This window comes from Pipistrellus kuhlii, unplaced genomic scaffold, assembly GCF_014108245.1.
Source record: "Pipistrellus kuhlii isolate mPipKuh1 unplaced genomic scaffold, mPipKuh1.p scaffold_m20_p_128, whole genome shotgun sequence".
Classification (NCBI taxonomy): Eukaryota; Metazoa; Chordata; class Mammalia; order Chiroptera; family Vespertilionidae; genus Pipistrellus; species Pipistrellus kuhlii.
The window spans coordinates 293698-312726 of NW_023425436.1; the positions used below are offsets into that span (position 1 = coordinate 293698).

Sequence of the window (19029 nt, forward strand, 5' to 3'; positions counted from 1 at the left end):
GGATGGGAATTGGCTTATGGTGTTAGGGACTGAAAAAAAAAAAAACCACTTTTAAGCTTCCAGAACGGAACGGGCAACGAACACGCGATCGGTTTTCCGGGGGCAGAGGTGCTTCCCGGAGGAGGATTAGCCCCGAGTGACCTCAGGCCTGGAGTGAGTGGTGAGTGAGTGGAGCAGGAAAACCCGCGTGTGGGTCGGTTAGGTCTTCCCACTCCCTCTATTCTGATTCATCACCAGGCGCTCATTGGTTTTCACAATCCTTGCCTCTGAAAGGGTGGCCTTCTCACCCATCAGACCCGATGCTACCGTTTCCATAGCAGCAGCATCAAACACACGTGCTCATGCATCGGAGTCACCATGGTTCCTGAGGTTGGGGGGGGGGGGAGCAGATGTCCTGAAATTCCGTAAGCCTTCTCCTTCTCCTTCCCCGTGGGCCGTGGGCCTGCACGCCCAGTCAGTCTCTTGGCTTGTTGGCTGTGTGGGCAACAAGGAAGGACAAAGTGTCAGAAGACGTGATCTTTCCGGGCTGTCTTCTGGAATTCTGGTCAACCTGGGCACCGGGTGGACTGACAGCCGAGCGTGCCGTCAGAGCACTTGCATTTCAGGGCTCAGGCCTCTCCAGGTGTCTCTGGATTTGCAACTGGGGGGGCGTGGGGGGGGGGGGGGAAGGTGGCAGAAATAGGCATCTCTGGGAGTTTCTGGCGCCGTGGGGCAGCCATCTCCCCCGGAATCGGCCAGAAAATGGGGGGGGGGGGGATGTCCCACGTGTTTGGAATCGAGTGGACTCTGGAGAGTTCCGAGGCACACAGGGTGCTTTACCTTCCTTCCCCATTCTTCTCTCCCCGCGCCTCAAGATGCGGGAAGAATTAGATGCCCAAGTAGGAAAGGCACAAGAGAAACTACGACAGGTAGGGTTCCTCAGCCACCCACAGGGTCTGAGGTTTAACGGGGAAACACTGTGCATGGGGGCGAGTCCCGGAGTCAGGGGTTTTTGGCAGCGTCTTTTCAGCTGAGGGCAAGCTCTCCTGTGCGATTTGTTATGGGGGAGCCAGGAAGGGGTTTCAAGAAATGTCTTGGGCTTGGATTTTTGCTTGTGAGTGGCTCTCCCGGCAGCATTTCAGCCACCGTGTGCACGTGGCGGCTGTCATGTGTCCTGACGGAGCACACATTCCCTGTCAAGCTGTGGGTCTCACATGGCCCGGCCTGCTGGGGCGTCTCTTTAGGGGACTGAAGGAGAGAGCAGGGACAGGCTGTTGGGTTTCGCCCAGGGCTGAGATGGCTTTTGAAAGGTTTGTCGGGGGCCCTAGGGGAGGGAAAGGAAGTACCGAGGATGGAGGACGAGCTGTGAGCCAGTGCGTCCCGACCAAAGGAAATGCAGGCTGACCTGCCTCTTCCTTCCAGCGCAGAGGCTCCACCCGGCTCGCCTGGAACCCGGAACGAGGCTGCCCAGGTGCCGGTAACCCACCAGTTGGCACTAGCCCTTTTCTCGGACTAATTGCTTGAAGCATATAGGTTAAAAAGAAATCATGCTGGGGGAAGGGGGGTCCCCAAGGCTTACAGACTTGGGGAAGGCAGGCATTAGAGAAGTAGGGAAAAGCAAAAAGAACTAAAAGACATTCCTCCAAGAGGATTTACACCCCCCCCCCCCCGCCCTCCCATAGGAAATGGCACAAGGAGAGCATTAGGGGATCTCTGACCCCCTTGGAGGCAGGGGGTGTCCAAGGCCTGTGGCCCCTTGGCTGTGAATTTGAGAAGCCTAGTACTTGCAACACACACTAAAAAACACCCAAAACCTACCTTGGTACTCAGGGGCACCCGCCCAGCTTGGGGTGCTGGTCTCTGTCATTCGCCCCCGCTGCCAGTGCCGGCCGCTGGCCCCGGTGCTCCTGAGGGTTTCTCCACCTCCTCCTGCTCGCTCCTGCGGGGCAACTGGGGCAGTAGCTGCCACTCGCACCGCTTGCTGGTGGCCCCAATCGCTCTGCTCTGTGCCGGTGGGAGTGGGGCTGCCAGCAGACTGGCCTGGGGTGACCTTGCAGCCCCCAATCCCTTTCAAGATACACGAGGTCGTGTATTTGGCCCCTAGTAAAGGAAAAAAGAAAGAAAAAAGTTGTAAAAAGTGCAGCTAGCTTGCTGGGGTTGACCAGATGGCCCAACAAAATCGAGTCGACCAGATGGCCCAACAAAATGTGGCCGCCAGAACGGGGGAAGCGTCCGGGGGTAGTGGGTGACCCAGAGCTCTCCCGAGGCGCGTTTTTGGGGGGGGGGGGAAAGGCCGGCTCCAAGGTTAGACATCCCTCCTCCGCCGCACCAGGTCTTCCAGCAGGCCCCAGAAGTGACTGACAGCCGCGGAGGGGGTTTTCTTTTTCCGGGAATGCCAGTCAGTCCAGGCAAAAGCGGCCCCCCAACTGCACGCACACACGCCCGGGGCTCCCCGGGGACGTCCGTCCGTGCCGTGGGCAGGTCGCAGTTGGTCACAAACGGCATTTCTCACCTCCAGGCCCGTTTCTGCTCTTCCCACTGGGGCGTGCGTACATGCAGAAACGGGCCTGGAGGTGAGAAATGCCGTTTGTGACCAACTGCGACCTGCCCACGGCACGGACGGACGTCCCCGGGGAGCCCCGGGCGTGTGTGCGTGCAGTTGGGGGGCCGCTTTTGCTTGGACTGACTGTCATCTCTGGGAAAAAAGGAACAAAACAAAAAAATCCCTCCGCGGTTAGATGTCACTTGGGAGCGGCCGTGTTGGCCGCCCTGGGGCCTGCTGGAAGACCTGGTGCGGCGGAGGGATATCTAAGGCCGGAGCCGGCCCTTTTTCCTCCAGAACGGGGCTCGGGAGAGCCCTGCAGGGGTCGCCCACCAGCCCCGGACGCTTCCCCCGTTCTCGCAGCCGGATTTCGCTGGGCCATCTGGGCGACCCGATTTTCGTTGGGCCATCTGGTCGACCCGATTTCGTTGGGACATCTGGTCAACCCCAGCTCGGGATGGGCTATCTGGTCGACCCCAGAAAGCCACCCACCCTACCCACCACTCCCCCTTTAGCCACCCCCCACGCTCCTCCCACGTTCTCCCCTCACCCGCTGCTGCTTCGGGGGAAGAGAAACGGGGAAGATGGAAATGTGGGACAGCTTCGCAGGGGGGAAAAAGCCTAAGACCAAGCCAACGAAGCCGCAAAGCTTCACACGGGTGAGCACCGCACTCACCCGCCTTCGGGCACCGGAGCCCGCAAGCAGCCCCGAGGAGGGGGCGAGCAAAGTGGGATCAACGAGGCACAACGTTTGACCGAGGCGTGGTCCAACCCACAGAACGCCAAGCTGGCCGCCAGCCACCGAGCGCAGGGTTCTCCTACTAACCTAACCTGGTGGCACAAACCCCTAACTCCTTGGGTTCCCTTCACCGCTTGTGCCGGCCCCCGTAGGCTTGAGGAAGCTGGCACCCAACCGCCAGGGACCCTCGACCACCAGCACCCGCAGGGGTCTGCCCGTGTCTGCTTGTGGGCTTTGACAAACCGCTACTACCGCGGTGCCCTTCTATGAGCCTCACCGGGGACTTGTCTCCTAGGCCCAACAAATGAGCCCCAGGAAAGCCCAGAAAACACCACTCTCCACGGCCTCTCTCCCCAGGTCGCCTTTCCCATACAACTTCAAATTGCCTTTCCACACACCTCTAACCGGGTGGGCCTCCCCCCCCCGGGCGTGGAACAGCCGGGGTCCAGTTCCCCTCGGAGCACGGGCGTCTGTGGCTGCTGCCCCCCTTCATCTGCGCCGCCACACTTACCTCCACCTCCCCCAGGGAGGAAACAAAGGGACCACAAGCACCTGGCCTAACACCCGCGTGCGAGCCACAGCCCCACGCCTTTTGCTCCACGGGGCCCCAAGGGCGCACAAGCCGGCCGCAAAGGAGGTGCCCAAACCCGTCAAGCCTCCGAGCGTGTCTTGCACGGCCTGCAACACGGAGAACGAGTGTCAACCGCACAGCAAAGGCGCCCGCCCTCTGCGCGAATAGCCTTCCGGGACGCGGCAAGCGGAAATCGGAGCGTGAGCCTCACAACGCTTTTCTCTCGCGAGAGTGGGGCGGCAGCCCGAGGAAGAGGTTGAAGACACCTGCGGAGCGGAGCGGAGCCCGCCAGGTGGGGCTTGCTAAGCCGCACCAGGTTGCACACAAGGGCCCCCGGGAGAACGAATGAATGCCAGGCCCCGCGTGGGCCGCCTCAGAGGCAAGGGCAGAGGCAGGCCAGTGGGCCAGTACAAGCCCGAGCCCTGCGCCCAGAGAGCCAACCAATTCGTTTGCGATCAACTCTAGGGAGCTCGCCCTTCTCCCCTTCAGGCCAGAAAAGGCCGATCCCGCGCTCTGCAGCCGGTGGCAGGGCTGAACCACACACGGAATCCCTGTGTCCACAAGACCTGGTTTGCCCTCCTGGGCTGGGCCAGCCACACACGCTTGGGTCGGGAATTGCTTAAAGCAAAGGCCCATCTCCCTGTAAAAGCACAAGCTTCCCACTACACGTAAGCACCGAGACCCAGCAGCGACCCCTGGGGCTCTCTCAGGCACTGGGGCCCTAGCCCCTTACACCTCCGCGCCATCCCCGGATCCCAGGGAAATTCCATGAAGGAGCGCGCCTCCGGAGGACCGCAGCGTCCTACACGCGTTCCGAGTATACCGTGGGCCGGCCCCCACCTCGGTAACAAGCCCCAGAAAAGCCTCACCAGATGACCGGCACCCAGTGTCCGTGGACAAGCCTGCCAATGCCCTCCACTCGTTCCCTGCAGGGTCCACGCCGGCCCCATTTCGTAGCAGCACGGCACCCTTCCCCTCCGGTTCTCCAAGGAGCCCCCCCCAAGGGGGCTCCTGAGGGCGCTGCTATGACAGCCATTTGCCAAAACAACCCCACAGCCCTGGGGATACCAAATCTCAGAATGAACCAATGAAGCCGCCTTAATCATGAAAGGCTCCTTAAGAGCAACTGGGCATATCGCTACAGACCCTCGGGTGGGCGCCAACGCGGCCCCCACGGCCTTGTGGGCTCTGCGGCTCCTTGGACGCGGCCCTCGGGCGCTTCCACGAGCGAGCAGGCAGACCCGCGAGCCGGCACCCAACTCGGCCCCCACGGCCCTGTGGGCTCTGCGGCTCCTTGGACGCGGCCTTCGGGCGCTTCCACGAGCGAGCAGTCTCGAACCCCGGTCCGGCACCCAACTCGGCCCCCACGGCCTTGTGGGCTCTGCGGCTCCTTGGACGCGGCCCTCGGGAGCTTCCACGAGCGAGCAGGCTCGACCCCCGGTCCGGCACCCAACTCGGCCCCCACGGCCTTGTGGGCTCTGCGGCTCCTTGGACGCGGCCCTCGGGCGCTTCCACGAGCGAGCAGGCAGACCCGCGAGCCGGCACCCAACTCGGCCCCCACGGCCCTGTGGGCTCTGCGGCTCCTTGGACGCGGCCTTCGGGCGCTTCCACGAGCGAGCAGTCTCGAACCCCGGTCCGGCACCCAACTCGGCCCCCACGGCCTTGTGGGCTCTGCGGCTCCTTGGACGCGGCCCTCGGGCACTTCCACGAGCGAGCAGGCAGACCAGCGGGCCGGCAACCAACTCGGCCCCCACGGCAGACCGAGCAGGCAGACCCGGGAGGTCGGAGGCCCCCCCACGGCCTTGTGGGCTCTGCGGCTCCTTGGACGAGGCCCTCGGGCGCTCCCACGAGCGAGCAGTCTCGAACCGCGGGCCGGCACCCAACTCGGCCCCCACGGCCTTGTGGGCTCTGCGGCTCCTTGGACGCGGCCCTCGGGCGTTTCCACGAGCGAGCAGGCAGACCCGCGGGCCGGCACCCAACTCGGCCCCCACGGCCCTGTGGGCTCTGCGGCTCCTTGGACGCGGCCCTCGGGCGCTTCCACGAGCGAGCAGGCAGACCCGCGGGCCGGCACCCAACTCGGCCCCCACGGCAGACCGAGCAGGCAGACCCGGGAGGTCGGAGGCCCCCCCACGGCCTTGTGGGCTCTGCGGCTTCTAGGACGGGGCGGGGCCCTCGGGCGCTTCCACGAGCGAGCAGTCTAGAACCGCGGGCCGGCACCCAACTCGGCCCCCCCGGCCCTGTGGGCTCTGCGGCTCCTTGGACGCGGCCCTCGGGAGCTTCCACGAGCGAGCAGTCTCGAACCCCGGTCCGGCACCCAACTCGGCCCCCACGGCCTTGTGGGCTCTGCGGCTCCTTGGACGCGGCCCTCGGGCGCTTCCACGAGCAAGCAGGCAGACCCGCGAGCCGGCACCCAACTCGGCCCCCACGGCCCTGTGGGCTCTGCGGCCCCTTGGACGCGGCCTTCGGGCGCTTCCACGAGCGAGCAGTCTCGAACCCCGGTCCGGCACCCAACTCGGCCCCCACGGCCTTGTGGGCTCTGCGGCTCCTTGGACGCGGCCTTCGGGCGCTTCCACGAGCGAGCAGTCTCGAACCCCGGTCCGGCACCCAACTCGGCCCCCACGGCAGACCGAGCAGGCAGACCCGGGAGGTCGGAGGCCCCCCCACGGCCTTGTGGGCTCTGCGGCTCCTTGGACGCGGCCTTCGGGCGCTCCCACGAGCGAGCAGTCTCGAACCGCGGGCCGGCACCCAACTCGGCCCCCACGGCCTTGTGGGCTCTGCGGCTCCTTGGACGCGGCCCTCGGGCGCTTCCACGAGCGAGCAGGCAGACCCGCGGGCCGGCACCCAACTCGGCCCCCACGGCAGACCGAGCAGGCAGACCCGGGAGGTCGGAGGCCCTCCCCACGGCCGGGTGGGCTCCTGCGGCTCCCTACGGACCGGCCCATGGGCGCTCCCAGGAGCGGGCGAGCCCTGGGGATAAGCAGCACCCGGGGCGGACCCCGGAGGTGCTGGCCCCCGGCCCCCAGGGCACTCACATCTCAGCCAGGAATCGCCCTGAGGCGCACACACCTTATATATCTGGTGGTACAATCTCCCAAGAACGGGATGAATTTTTGAAACGGAGAGTAACCGGGGGCAATCGGATATCGCCTCCGGGCTCCTGGAACTCTGCCTCGGGCATCGAGATCAAATTTTAGCCCTTACCTGGCTCCGGAGCTATAGAAAAGTGACGGCAAGGTAGCGACTGCCGATGGGATAAAAGTCAAACAAAGGTGCATCTGAAGGGGCGGGGGCAGGGGCGGGGTCGAGAGACCACCGCTGCCCCCCAAGACCCCCAAATTCATCTCGTTCACCTCGGAGCGTCTCGCGTCCGGCTCGAACGTGGGGGGGGGGGGGGGAGTCTCCAGCAAGGCCCAAGGCGACCAGCAGAGACCTCCAGGCCGGCATGGCGAGACCCTGGCCGCAGAAGGCCCATTTGGAATTGGTTTTTTTTCCAGGAAGCTGCCGGGAGGGGGGACAGACTCCCCACGTGACTTCCTGGGGCCCCAGGAGCACGTGGGAGCTCCCGGGACACGCGAGCACGCTCTCAGGGAGGACTTAGCTGCCCCCCGGGCGGGGACTGACCGCCAAGCCGAAGCTTTGCAAGTCCTCAAGGGACTGCCATGGCCGGGGCGGGTTGTAGTCTACAACTGAAACCGGGTCCTAACACGGAAAACACGCTCTGATCGTCTTCATTTTCTCTCTGCCTCTTTTTGTTCTTGTGCTTTGCCTTTAGGGATCTAACAGCCGGGCTCCTTGCCCGCAGACCAGCAGGCCGAGCCGGATCACACCTTCCCAGAGACACTTGGGTGCAGAAGCCACTAACCCGACAGGGGGCCCAGTGTGCCGGGACCCCGTCCTTGGGGACAGCGTTCACAGGTGGCGGGGAGCTACATGTCACCCAATCAGACCTGGCAACCTTGTGCTTTCTCCCCACTTGCCCTTTCCTACCTTACTTGGCTGAGTTAAAAATCCTCTCTGGTCGATACACCCGGCGAGGGGCCTATCCCCTGGCTGGACCCTGGTGGCACACGTGGCTCAAACAGGGGACCACAGTTCTCCGTGGAGTCCCTGAGGCTCTGTCAGGTTCGCTCTCAGGACATTTGACAGAGGAAGGAAGCAGAGGTGGCTTGGGTCTGACCTGTCCTCCAGCCCAAGACCCCAGAGCTCCTCACCTACTCCGAATGCTCACCCCCTCCTACCTGCAGCGGTTGCTTTCATGTCACTAAACATGTAGACACGAAATGCACTCGGCCATGGCACGTATCAGGCAAAGAGCCCAGAGCACCGGCTGCGAGACATGTGTGTTCCTAGCAGGACTTACCTTTGCACCCACGTTTTCCTCCGTGTCCCACACGGCCTGCACATGGGTCGCACCGGGGACCGCCTGCCGGCGCCGGTGCCGTTGTTTTGCCGCAGCCCAGACTCCCCACAGCGAGGCTCTATAGGAGACAGAAGACAAGCCCGGCAGGGCCCGTGGGGGACTGAGGAGCTGTGTCCTGGGGCAAGCGGCGACCATGCCGACTCACGCCCAGAAGCGGTTTCTCCGTGGCCTTTCTTAGTCCAAGGAGCCGGCCAGGCTCCCACGGCCTCACAGCCTGCTTACACATCACTGGTGGCCTCACTGTACCCCCATGGGGTGGGAATGGGGGGGGGGGACAGGAAGGGGCCCATGTCCCCGTTTCCCATTCAGCAAACATGCCTGTTCCTCACTGAAGTAGGTGAAACAGTTCCCGGAAACTGCCTCGAACCCCAGGCGCCGGCGAGAAGGAAACAGATGCTGCTGGTTGGGGATCATCTCCTCCCGTGGCCCCGCTGTGTCCGGCAGCAGCTGGCTCCCAGGCCCAGATGGGACTTGTGCACTCAAGCGGCCATAAAGGCACGTTCCCTTTGGGACTGCCCTTCCCTTTGCCCTGAGGCAGGTGTGGGGGCCCTGGGGTCTTTCTCGGGGGCACACAGGCAATGTGCGCGGACAATCTTGCCACCCACAGTTCACATGAGCGCAGACAGATGAAAGGGAGCCTTTTGAGAGCAGCAGAGAAAACGTGGGCCACCCCTCCCCTCCCGCCAACTTCTGTGCAGAGGGCCTCGCCGCCCCTGCAGCGTGAGCATTCCGTCGCAAGGGGACGGAATGCTCCCCACCGGCACCCGGGACCCTTGCGGCCCGCGTACACTGCCTGACGCTGTTCCGCTTGAAACACAGGACAGGCTTAGGGAAGTTTAGAAATTACGGGGACCAAGGAGGAAGCACAGGGCTGCAGAGCAGCAGAAGGTCTATTTCTATCGAATGGGGGAGCTGAACAGCTGCAACAGGTGCATTTCCATAGAATGAGGCCGCTGGGACCTGCAAAAGGCCTGAGTTTACTAAATCCGGGGATGGAGCCCCTCCTCCAGGAGGAGAAGGAGGAAGCCCAGGGGGAAGAGGGAAACAATAAGGGCGGAGCGGGGAGAACCTCACCTGTCCCATGTGAGGTTGGACCTTTGGGCTCAGGAGTTTCCATAGTAACCAACCCGAGGATACAGTGACCCATCAGAGGGGACACCAAGGCACAAGGCCCTGCGGCCTTTACAAGGTGTGCCCGTGCATACCGCGGGCTCTGCGGTATTCACCGGGATGTGCCAAACCCGCGGTGCTAGCCGGGACGGCCATGAACAAGCCGCAGGGAAAAGGAGCTCCGTGGGCCCCTTCCCCTCTCCCCTCGGGGGAGTCTGTGCTTGCTCTTCAATAAACCGCCACCGTGGCCCGGCCACCTTCTGCCTGCGGCTTCCTTCTTCCACCGCGGCGGTCAGAGGATCCGGGTTCCGGTCCGAACATTCCCGGTCAGTCTGCTGGGGACACCGACCCGTTTCCCACCCGAGAGCCAGGAGCCACGGCTCTCAGACCTTATTTGGGCACCGGGACCATCCGGACTGCCGCTTACCCCCGAGCCTCTAGCCCTGCCTCGCCGCTGGCTCATTCCCTTTCGAGATCCTAGCTGACCGTTTGCAGTTCAAATCCTCGCCTCCAACAGGGTCCCCAAAACTCGGGGACCGCGATGTCACCCTGGGGCATGCTGGTAACGGCGGTCATTATAAGGGTCTTCCTCCTCCCAACTGGTGGGCGGAGTTATGACATTACTGGCACCTGTCACAGAGACATCTCCAAGACATTGAGCCATCAATCAGCGCCTGCCAAAGTGTCCTGGAGCCCACCCCTTCCTGTTCTGCCCTGGGTCCAACCCTCTCCTGTTCCTCCCTTAAAAAGACCCCCAGACCAGTCACGTGCTGCTGATCCTCCACGTCCAGGCGGCAGCCCGGCTGGGTCCATCCCCCCTCCCGACTCCTTCCATTCTGACTTCTCTACCTCCGTAATGAGTCCCGCTCATTACTGGGGAATAAACTTCACTTTAAAGCTCCTTGGTGGTCAGTTTCCTGCGCCTCAAACCTTACAGTCATTAGAAACCAGCTGTGATGGACCAGGAAGGAAAAGGTCCGGAGGGGACTCTCTTTGGGCCAAAAAGAGCCCCCCTGGTAGCAGTAACAGCTACAAACCACAAGAGGGCGACACTGTCACAGGGTCCCAGCCCCGGAGCCCTCCGCTTCACACAACAGGCCAAGAGCTTGTGGAAAAGGACCTTCTCTTGTGTGTGTGTTCCAGGGTTTTCAGGAAAAGCACACCCGGCACCAGGCCCTAGGAGTCTGGGCGCTGCACACAGGAAGTGCAGGGAGGAGCAAGAATAAAACGAACGGAGAAATGGGTTTGGAAGGAAGTGTGAGCGTTCGATGGTCTGAGGAGGCTCTCACTAGTCCTGAGAAGGAGAACCCCTATTTTGTAAAAACAAAACAAAACAAAACAAAAAACAGCCGCTGTTTGGAATTTCCTGCTGTTTTTCTAAGACGGCCTCTTATTCTGAAAAAATGTTTGCCTTCTAGCCTGCTTGTAAAACGAGGATCATAAAATTAGCCGTCTGACCTTGCAGGCCAAGACTGGGTATGCCCATACATTTGGCTGTGTTTGTTTTCAAGAACAGCAGCGAGCGAGATAACCGCTCATCGCACAGAGCTCCTTAATAAAAAGGGAAGCTCTGCTTGTACCTTTGCTCACAATTTGAAATCTTTTTTCTCTAAGCCCACCGCGGTGAGACAAGTGAATCTCCAAACTCTCCCGCCTTGATTGTCATGGGTCTCTGTAACAGTCCCTCATGGGAGGAACACGAGTGGGCCCGTTTCCACTCCCGTTAATCAACGGCATTTGCACCACATAAGCCCTCACGTCGGATCTATGGCCTCGGGACCGATATTCTGCTCATCGTTGCAGGCAGGGCTGCAACGGGGGGGAAATTGGTGCTTACTGAGGAGGGTCAGATACATATAATAAAAAGTCCACATAATGAAGAAAAAAAAATCACAAGGAAAGTTTAACTCATCCATTGGGAAACCTGGCTAACGTCTTTCCCAAATAACCCCCTAAGGGTTTCCCTTTTACGTCCTGGGCATCCGAGTCGTGTTTGGTTATAAAAACACCAGCAAACAGCTCTGCTTCCTGTTCCGCACCCTGCAGTACCCTTTCCCTCCCACCAGAGAGCGCACTTCTGACTCCCTGGTTTATGCCTGCAGGGTGTTTTGTGTGGTTTTTTTAAATATATTTTTATTGATTTTTCACAGAGAGGAAGAGAGAGGGATAGAGTTAGAAACATCAATGAGAGAGAAACATTGATCAGCTGCCTCCTGCACAACCCCTACGGGGATGTGCCTGCAACCAAGGCACATGCCCTTGACCTGAATCGAACCTGGAGCCTTTCAGTCCGCAGGCCGACGCTCTATCCACCGAGCCAAACTGGTTAGGGCTGCAGGGTGTTTTTAAACACCCGCAAGAACGAAGTACTGGAAGTGCTATATTGTGGACTACAGTGTACAGTGCGCAGTGTGACGATGGCTTATTCAACTCTACTCTATACGGTTCGCGTCGTTACCAGCATATATGGGTGGTGTCAGGTGACCAGATGTCCCGATCTTTAACAAACTCGCCCCGCATCCTGTGGCGTTTTTAAAAAGTCCCGATTTTCAAAAATCGGGACAAGTTGTTAAAAATTGGGACTGTCCCGCCAAAAGCGGGACGTCTGGTCACCGTAGGGTGGTGGTTTCTCGTTCCTAGCATGTTGCAGTTCTGTGGTTCCCTGTCTAGCCTAGCTGGTCCCTTTAACCAGCGTGCCGTCACCTCGCTCGCCTAGAAGAACCTTAGTTATTTCAGCGAGTGATGGCTCAATACCGCTGCTCCGGGGCTGTTTGCGAAAACAGGCAAAGGTAGCATCCAGATCCATGTCACTGCCCAAGGGAGACTGTGATTGGCCCAGGCTCGCCCCTCTTTTTTGTTTAATCCTCACCCGAGGACATCTTCCCATTGTTTTTAATTTTTTTTTAATTTTTTCATTTCAGAGAGGAGAGAGGGAGACAGAATCATCCATTGGCTGCCTCCTGCACGCCCCCTACTGGGGATGGAGCCTGCAACCCGGGCATGTGCCCTTGGCTGGAATCTAACTTGGGACCCCTTAGTCTCACTGAGCCAAACCGGCTAGGGCTCCATTGATTTTAAAGAGGCAGGGAGGGGGAGAAACAAAGAAAAACATCAATTGCTTGCCTCCTGCACTCGCCCAATTCTGGGTTGGGATCGGCCTACAACTGAGTTATGTGCCCTCGACTGGAATCGAACCCAGGCCCCTTCAGTCCAAGGGCTGGCAATCTACCCACTGAGCCATACCAGTTTGTCCTTCTTTACAGCCCTACCCTCCCTGTGGGCTCAAGGAGGGGGAGCGCACCTCCGGGCCTCTGATCCGGCGTGGCCCTGGTGGCTTGCTCTGGTCAGTGGCAAGAGGCATTGTGTCCACGGTGTGCTCAGACCTGAGAAACCCCAGTCATTCCCTCCGTGCCTGGGCCGTCACCCAGCCTGGGCAGGAGAAAGCAAGAGCTGAGAGCAAACAGCGGCTGCCGTTCACACCAGTTTTATTAACGTTTAAACATCCAAAGGTTTTACAGAAGGACGCCTAGTCCAGCTTAAAGACACACACACACCACTGGGCGCACAGCCCGGGCAGCAGGCAGTGGGTGTCTGTTCCGCTCTGAGGACCAGGCAGTGAGAGCTCAGAATGTGAATTAGAAACGACTGCAGCCGCCGGAGCCTTCGGCGAAGCTTGACGCCAACATTCCACGTTCAAGGCAGGACCTTGTCCCCGGCGGCCGGGCCCCAGACACTCAGGAGCCGTGGGCGTCTTCCTCCACCTTCTCCTCCCCGTTGTGGCCGGGGCCTGAGGAGACACAAAGCCGGGGGGGGGGAGCACAGGGTTTCAGGGACGGAGCTGCTCGGGATGAGTGCCCGGCTGAGGCCCTGGATAGCCAGCCCAGGACAGGGCACCCGCCCAGCAGCCCCTGTCTCCAGTCAGGGACCAGCTGTCGCTGGCAGGGACTGAAAGGGATGATCACGTCCCAAAGGAAAAGATGGCAGAGGCGTCTGGTTCACGAAGGACTTCCTTAAGTGAGACGTGAGCAAATATCGCCAGGTTCAGGCCTCACAACCCCCAGGGCCCGGGACACCCCGTGGGAACCACCGTCTCTGAACGGCTCACTCGCCTTCAGCTCCAGCGGCCCTTCCAGCTGCCAGCCTCGCTAGGGGCCCGGCCACAGTCTAGCCCCGTGGTCAGCAAACTGCGGCTCGCAAGCCACATGCGGCTCTTTGGCCCCTTGAGTGTGGCTCTTCCACAAAATACCACGGCCTGGCCGAGTCTATGTTAAAAATGTGGCGTCAGAAGAAGTTTAAGTTTTAAAAAAATGGGCTCTCAAAAGAAATTTCAACGGTTGTACTGTTGACGTTTGGCTCTTGTGGACTCATGAGATTGCCAACCACTGGTCTAGCCAACCAGGCAGCGAGCACCACTGTGAGTTTCCACTTGACACCCCGTGCCCAGCCCGCCCGCGCTCATCCTGAACTCGCCGAGGGAGACCCGGTGCCAAGTGCTGCAAGTAAGCACCTTGCTGAGTCCTCCCACAGACCTTGGAGGCCTGGTTGGTGTGGCTCAGTGGCTAGAGCATCAGCTTGTGGAGTGGAGGATCCTGGGGTCAATTCCGGTCAAGGGCATGATCTTAGTTATAGGCTCCATCCCCACCCCGGGCCCTGGTCAGGCAACCAATTGCCATGTCTCTCTCACATCAATGTTTCTCACTCTCTCTCTCCCCCTTCCACTCTCTAAAAACCAAGGGGAAAATATCCTCGGGTGAGATTAATAACAAAACAAAACGACACCAACGGCCTTTGAGGTTGGCACTGCTACCGCCTCAGGTTTAAGGAGGAGGAGGATTCAAGGCTAAGTGGGGACTCAGAAATTCACTGAGGGCAGAGCTGGGAGGCTAAGACCTGGGCCTCGCACCCGTGTTCCAACTACTAAGCCATCCTGTACACGCAGCGGCCACGTCCACAGGGTCCCCTTGTGTTCGGTTCCAACCCACGGCTATGAAATACTGTCTGTACCAATGTTTCCGTAGAAAATCCCCAAGGGCCTTGCCGGTCGAGCTCAGTGGTTAAGCATCAACCTTAACGTTTCCTTTCCCACGTTAGCATCACAAACCGACAGCAAAGCCCATTAGACACTTAAAAACCCCAATAACAATATCAAACCTGAACCCCCCCAGGGGATGCTGACTCCCGATCAGTCACACTTACCTTGAGCTTCACCTTCTGGAAGTCCAGCTCGCGCACTCGGGGGGCCTTGTAAATGACGTACAGGCGGTAGTGCTTCTTGTTGGTCACGGGGTTCCTGAGAATACTGCAAAGAGCCAAGGTCAAGTTCAAGGGAGACAAGTCCACGCGGGGCCTTCGGGGCGTTCCCACAAACCCCCGAGCACAGAGCAGCGGACGAGCCACTGATGTTCACCTGCAAGGTCACAGGGAGCATCGGGGAAGGAATAACAGGGCACTGGGCGGAAGGGGAGATTTGCACTATTTTCTCTGTGGGGTTCTTGTTGAAGTTCACACCGGGAACCAGATGGCCGGCCCGGCAGACACTCACCATGTCCTGCTGTTGTTCACCAGGAGGCTCTTCAGTCTCCTCAGCAGGGGGAAGCCGTCCAGTTTCCGGATTTCACTGTCAGAAAACCAATGGCATCGAACTGGTCCAAGGTGGCACCCGGATTCCCGATGACAGGGGTTTTATATCCTGTGACAGAGGAAAGCCCACGGGAGGAACGACAGGACTGAAAGCTGCAGCCCGCACACCCGGGATCCCGAGGCCGCCCGCTGCCCGCGCTCACCCCGCAGGCCCGGCTCGCGGCCCCGCACGGCGCTGAGCACCGCGCCGCCCGCTCCGTCCGCTCCGCCGTCCGCTCCGCCATCCCGCCTCCTCCTCCTCCGGCCTCGGCGTCCGGAGCTCCCGCCACACAGTCCCCTCTGCGGCCTCAGACACACTTCCCGGCGTGCCCCGCGCTCCCTTAGACGCGCCTCCCGTCTGGTCCCTCCTCCCAAACAGCCGCACTTCCGGTAGTTCCTCTTCACCAAAGCCTGACGCACTTCCCAGCATGCCACGCGACCGACGCAAGACACACCTTCTGACACGCAACGTGTAACACTGCCACACTTCCCGGCGTGTCTTTCGACTGGCGCAAGACGCGCTTCCCGGCATGCCACAGGACCGACGCAAGACGCACCTCCAGGCATGTTACGCATCGACGCTGCCACACTACCCGGCGTGCCCCGCATTCACCCAGACGCACCTCCCTTTTAGTCCCGCCTCCCGAACATCCACACTTCCGGTAGTACCTTGCCTCCAAAGCTTGACACACTTCCCAGCATGCCACGCGACCGACGCAAGACGCACCTGCTGAGACGCAACGTAGCGGCACTGTCACACTTCCCGGCGTACCTTTCGACTGACGCATTACGCACTTCCCAGAATGCAGAGGGTCCAACGTAAGACGCACCTCCCGGCATGCAACGCGGCCACTCGGCCACACTTCCCTGCGTTCATCGCGACCGAGTCGTGACGCACTTCCGGGCGTATACCGGGTCCACTGCTACTACATTTCCCAGCGTGCTCTGCGCCCGTCGCTAAGCAACGTTTATTGCTGAGGCCAGCTTAAAGAGCCCGCTCTTGGGCGTCCAGGCCAGAGCAAAGGAGGAGCCGGGATCCAATTCTCTTGCGGTTTGGAGATCCAGGGCCCTTTGGCTACGTTCTCCCGTTCTGCTTGGATTCTCGGGGGCATCTGTGGAGCCTGTAGGATCCTAAATTCCAGACATTAGTATCCGCCACTTCAAGAAAATGTTAAAGCGCTCTGGTCTGTGACAGGTTCCAGGAGGGGGGCCGGGAGAGGCGAAGACTCCATGCAAAGAGCGCCTCTCACAGGAAGGGAGTGTCTACGGGCTCTCTGGCCGCCTGCCGAGGGCATTCCTGGGACAACGGGCCACAGGGCCATCCCGTCAGAGGACTGGAGGGCAGACACGAACCAGAGTGAACCCCGAAGGGGATGGTTGTGCAGGAGAAGGCCCTGGTTTACAGGAAATCGCCCCTGCTCTTTGGGAGAAAAAGAAATTAAAACGTGTGCGGGGTCACAGAGTATCACACGGGTAATTTCAGAATTCTCGTGAAGAGAGGCCTCTGTGCTATACATGTCGCTTTACTGTAGTTTTGCTTTGGGATGGCTGGGCAAAAACAAACGCACACAAAAGTTTAAGCGGTGCAATACCAGATGTGTCCACAAGACGGCGACATAACATCCCAAAAGCGGTGTTAGCAGGTATATGGACTAATAATGGGGATTTTTCCCCCCCATAGATGCAGGTATTACTAAACTCCCTGCAAATGCTCCTTTTTTTGGCATTAAACTCGACGTTTTTTGGCATTAAAATATCTATGATGTTAACGCCTTCAAAATGTGACATGAAGTTTTGAAGATTGTTTATTCTAAATAGCATAAGTACCAAATTGCATATATATCCACATAAGTGCACATGCCATTTTGCTTACCGGGCTTTAAGAAAAAAATGTTTTTCTTCAATATGTTATGTATCTCAGCGGGGAAGGGAGAGGGAGAGAGAGAGAGACAGAGACATACGAAAGATTAGAGAAAACCATCCATTGGCTGCTACATGCAAACCCCACTCTGGGGATGGAGCCCACCACCTGACTTGTGCCCTGACCGGGAATGGAACCGCACCACCTCCTGGTTCAGAGATCAAAGCTCAACCACTGAGCCACACCGGCCGGAGGGCATCGGTGGTGCTAACGGTCTCCTCTGCACTCAAAGCTCCAAAGAACAGAGACAAAAAGGACATTTGCTTGAGAATCGGAGGCGGACTTACCAGGCACTGAAGCGCCGGGTCCTTTGGGAGGGACTCTGCTCTCCAACCCTCACCCCCAGCCTGCGACCCTGCAGCCACGGTCAGGCGGCCCCAGCACAGGGTCCTCCCGAGAGAGACACCACCCCCTCTGCCTCCTGGAGTGCCTCCTCCCAGGCCTCCTGCCGCTGCCACCTCCCTTTCAGGCCTGCCCCGCCCGCAGCCCCGCAAGCCGGACAGCCGCCACCGCGTTTGTCTCTGAGAGAAAACAACCCCTTTTCACTAGTTTCAGCGACGGGGATCCACATCCACGGCGAGAATCGGCTGCCTCCTGCACCCCCACACCAGGCGTGGCGGCTGCAATCTGGGCAACGAACCAGGAATCAGATCTGAGACCTTCCGCTTCCCAGGTCCAAGCTCAACCACTGAGCCACACTGCAGGGGCGCAGCCAGGTGCAATCGCTGTGCCCGGAGAGAAAGACTGCTTGGCTGCGGGCTGTTAACTGTTAACTCAGGGTTCCCACCGCCTTAACTTAGCGCTCCCACTGCATTTGCATGGGTCTGATCCACCCCTGAGGGGGGTCCCCCCAGCTCCCCTTCTCTTGGGGTTCGGAGGTCGGGGGCGCCTTGGCTCGGTCCCTGTTCTGGTTGCCTTCTGGGGGCCGTCTCTGCAGCCTGCAGGGGCCCCGATTCCAGACATTAGTATCCGCCGCTTCTGCAAAGCGTTAAAGCGCTCCAGTCTGTGACAGGTTCCGGGAGGGGGGCCGGGAGAGGCGAAGACTCCATGCAAAGTGCGCCTCTCAGGGAAGGGGTGTCGGCGGGGTCTCCGGCCGCCTGCCGAGGGCATTCCTGGGACAACGGGCCACATTGAATCCCGTCAGAGGACTGGAGGGCAGACACGCATCAGAGGGAACCCCAGATGCGGGTGGTTGTGCAGGAGGAGGCCCTGGTTTACGGGAAATCGCCCCTGCTATTTGGGAGAAAAAGAAATTAAAACGTGTGCGGGGTCACGGGGTATCACACGGGTAATGTCAGATTGCTCCTGAAGACAGGCCTCTGTGCTATACTTGTCACTTTACTGTAGTTTTGCTTTGGGATGGCTGGGGGGGGGGGGGGGGGGGGGAGTTTAAACGATGCAATACCAGATGTGTCCACAAGACGGCGACATAACAAAGCCAAAAGCGGTGTTAGCAGGTATATGGACTAATAACGGGGATTTCCCCCTAAAGATGCAGTTATTAATGATGAACTAAAACTCCCTGCAAATGCTCCTTTTTTTTGGCATTAAACTCGACCCTTATAGGCGTAAAAATATCTATGATGTCAACGCCTTCAGAAAATATGACATGAAGTTTTGAAGATTGTTATTCAAAATGGCATACATATCAAATGGTATATATTTCCACATATGTGCACTTGCCATGATGCTTACCGGGCTTTAAGAAAGTTTATTTTTTTATTTTTTTAAAAAAAATATTTTATTGATTTTTTTACAGAGAGGAAGAAGGGAGAGAGGGATAGAAAGCTAGGAACATGGATGAGAGAGAAACATGGACCAGCCGCCTCCTGCACACCCACCACTGGGATGCGCCCGCAACCAATGTACATGCTCATGACCGGAATCAGACCCGGGACCAGCGCTCTATCCACTGAGCCAAACCGGTTTCCGTGAAAGTTTTGTTTTGTTTTGTTTTGTTTGTTTAATATGCTAGGGATCTCAGAGGGGAAGGGAGAGGGAGAGAAACACCAGTGTACATAGGGATGTAAGTTTATGTGCAGCCATCGTTCTGTTTTATCAATAAAGCGTTTTGAGAACTTTGCTTGGCCCGGGCGGCAGCAGTCTGAGAATTCCCGGTGTGAAGAGA

General features: G+C 59.2%; 2 long non-coding RNA genes and 1 pseudogene across 2 annotated transcripts in view; 1 reads left to right on the forward strand and 2 right to left on the reverse strand.

The window, feature by feature from the left end:
- The window catches only part of LOC123652198, an 11323-nt gene extending 6628 nt beyond the window's left edge, over window positions 1-4695 (forward strand). Inside the window, exon 3 of the long non-coding RNA XR_006741365.1 lies at window positions 4684-4695. This is a non-coding gene — a long non-coding RNA (uncharacterized LOC123652198). The remainder of the gene's footprint in view (window positions 1-4683) is intronic.
- LOC123652199 lies at window positions 188-4153 on the reverse strand. The gene is made up of 3 exons (XR_006741368.1): window positions 3772-4153; window positions 1798-2079; window positions 188-474 (listed from the first exon to the last, which is right to left on the reverse strand). It is a non-coding gene; the product is annotated as an uncharacterized LOC123652199 (long non-coding RNA).
- Window positions 4696-12813: 8118 nt separating the features above from the next.
- Window positions 12814-15240, reverse strand: LOC118717033 (annotated as a pseudogene).
- Between the last annotated feature and the right edge of the window lie 3789 nt (window positions 15241-19029).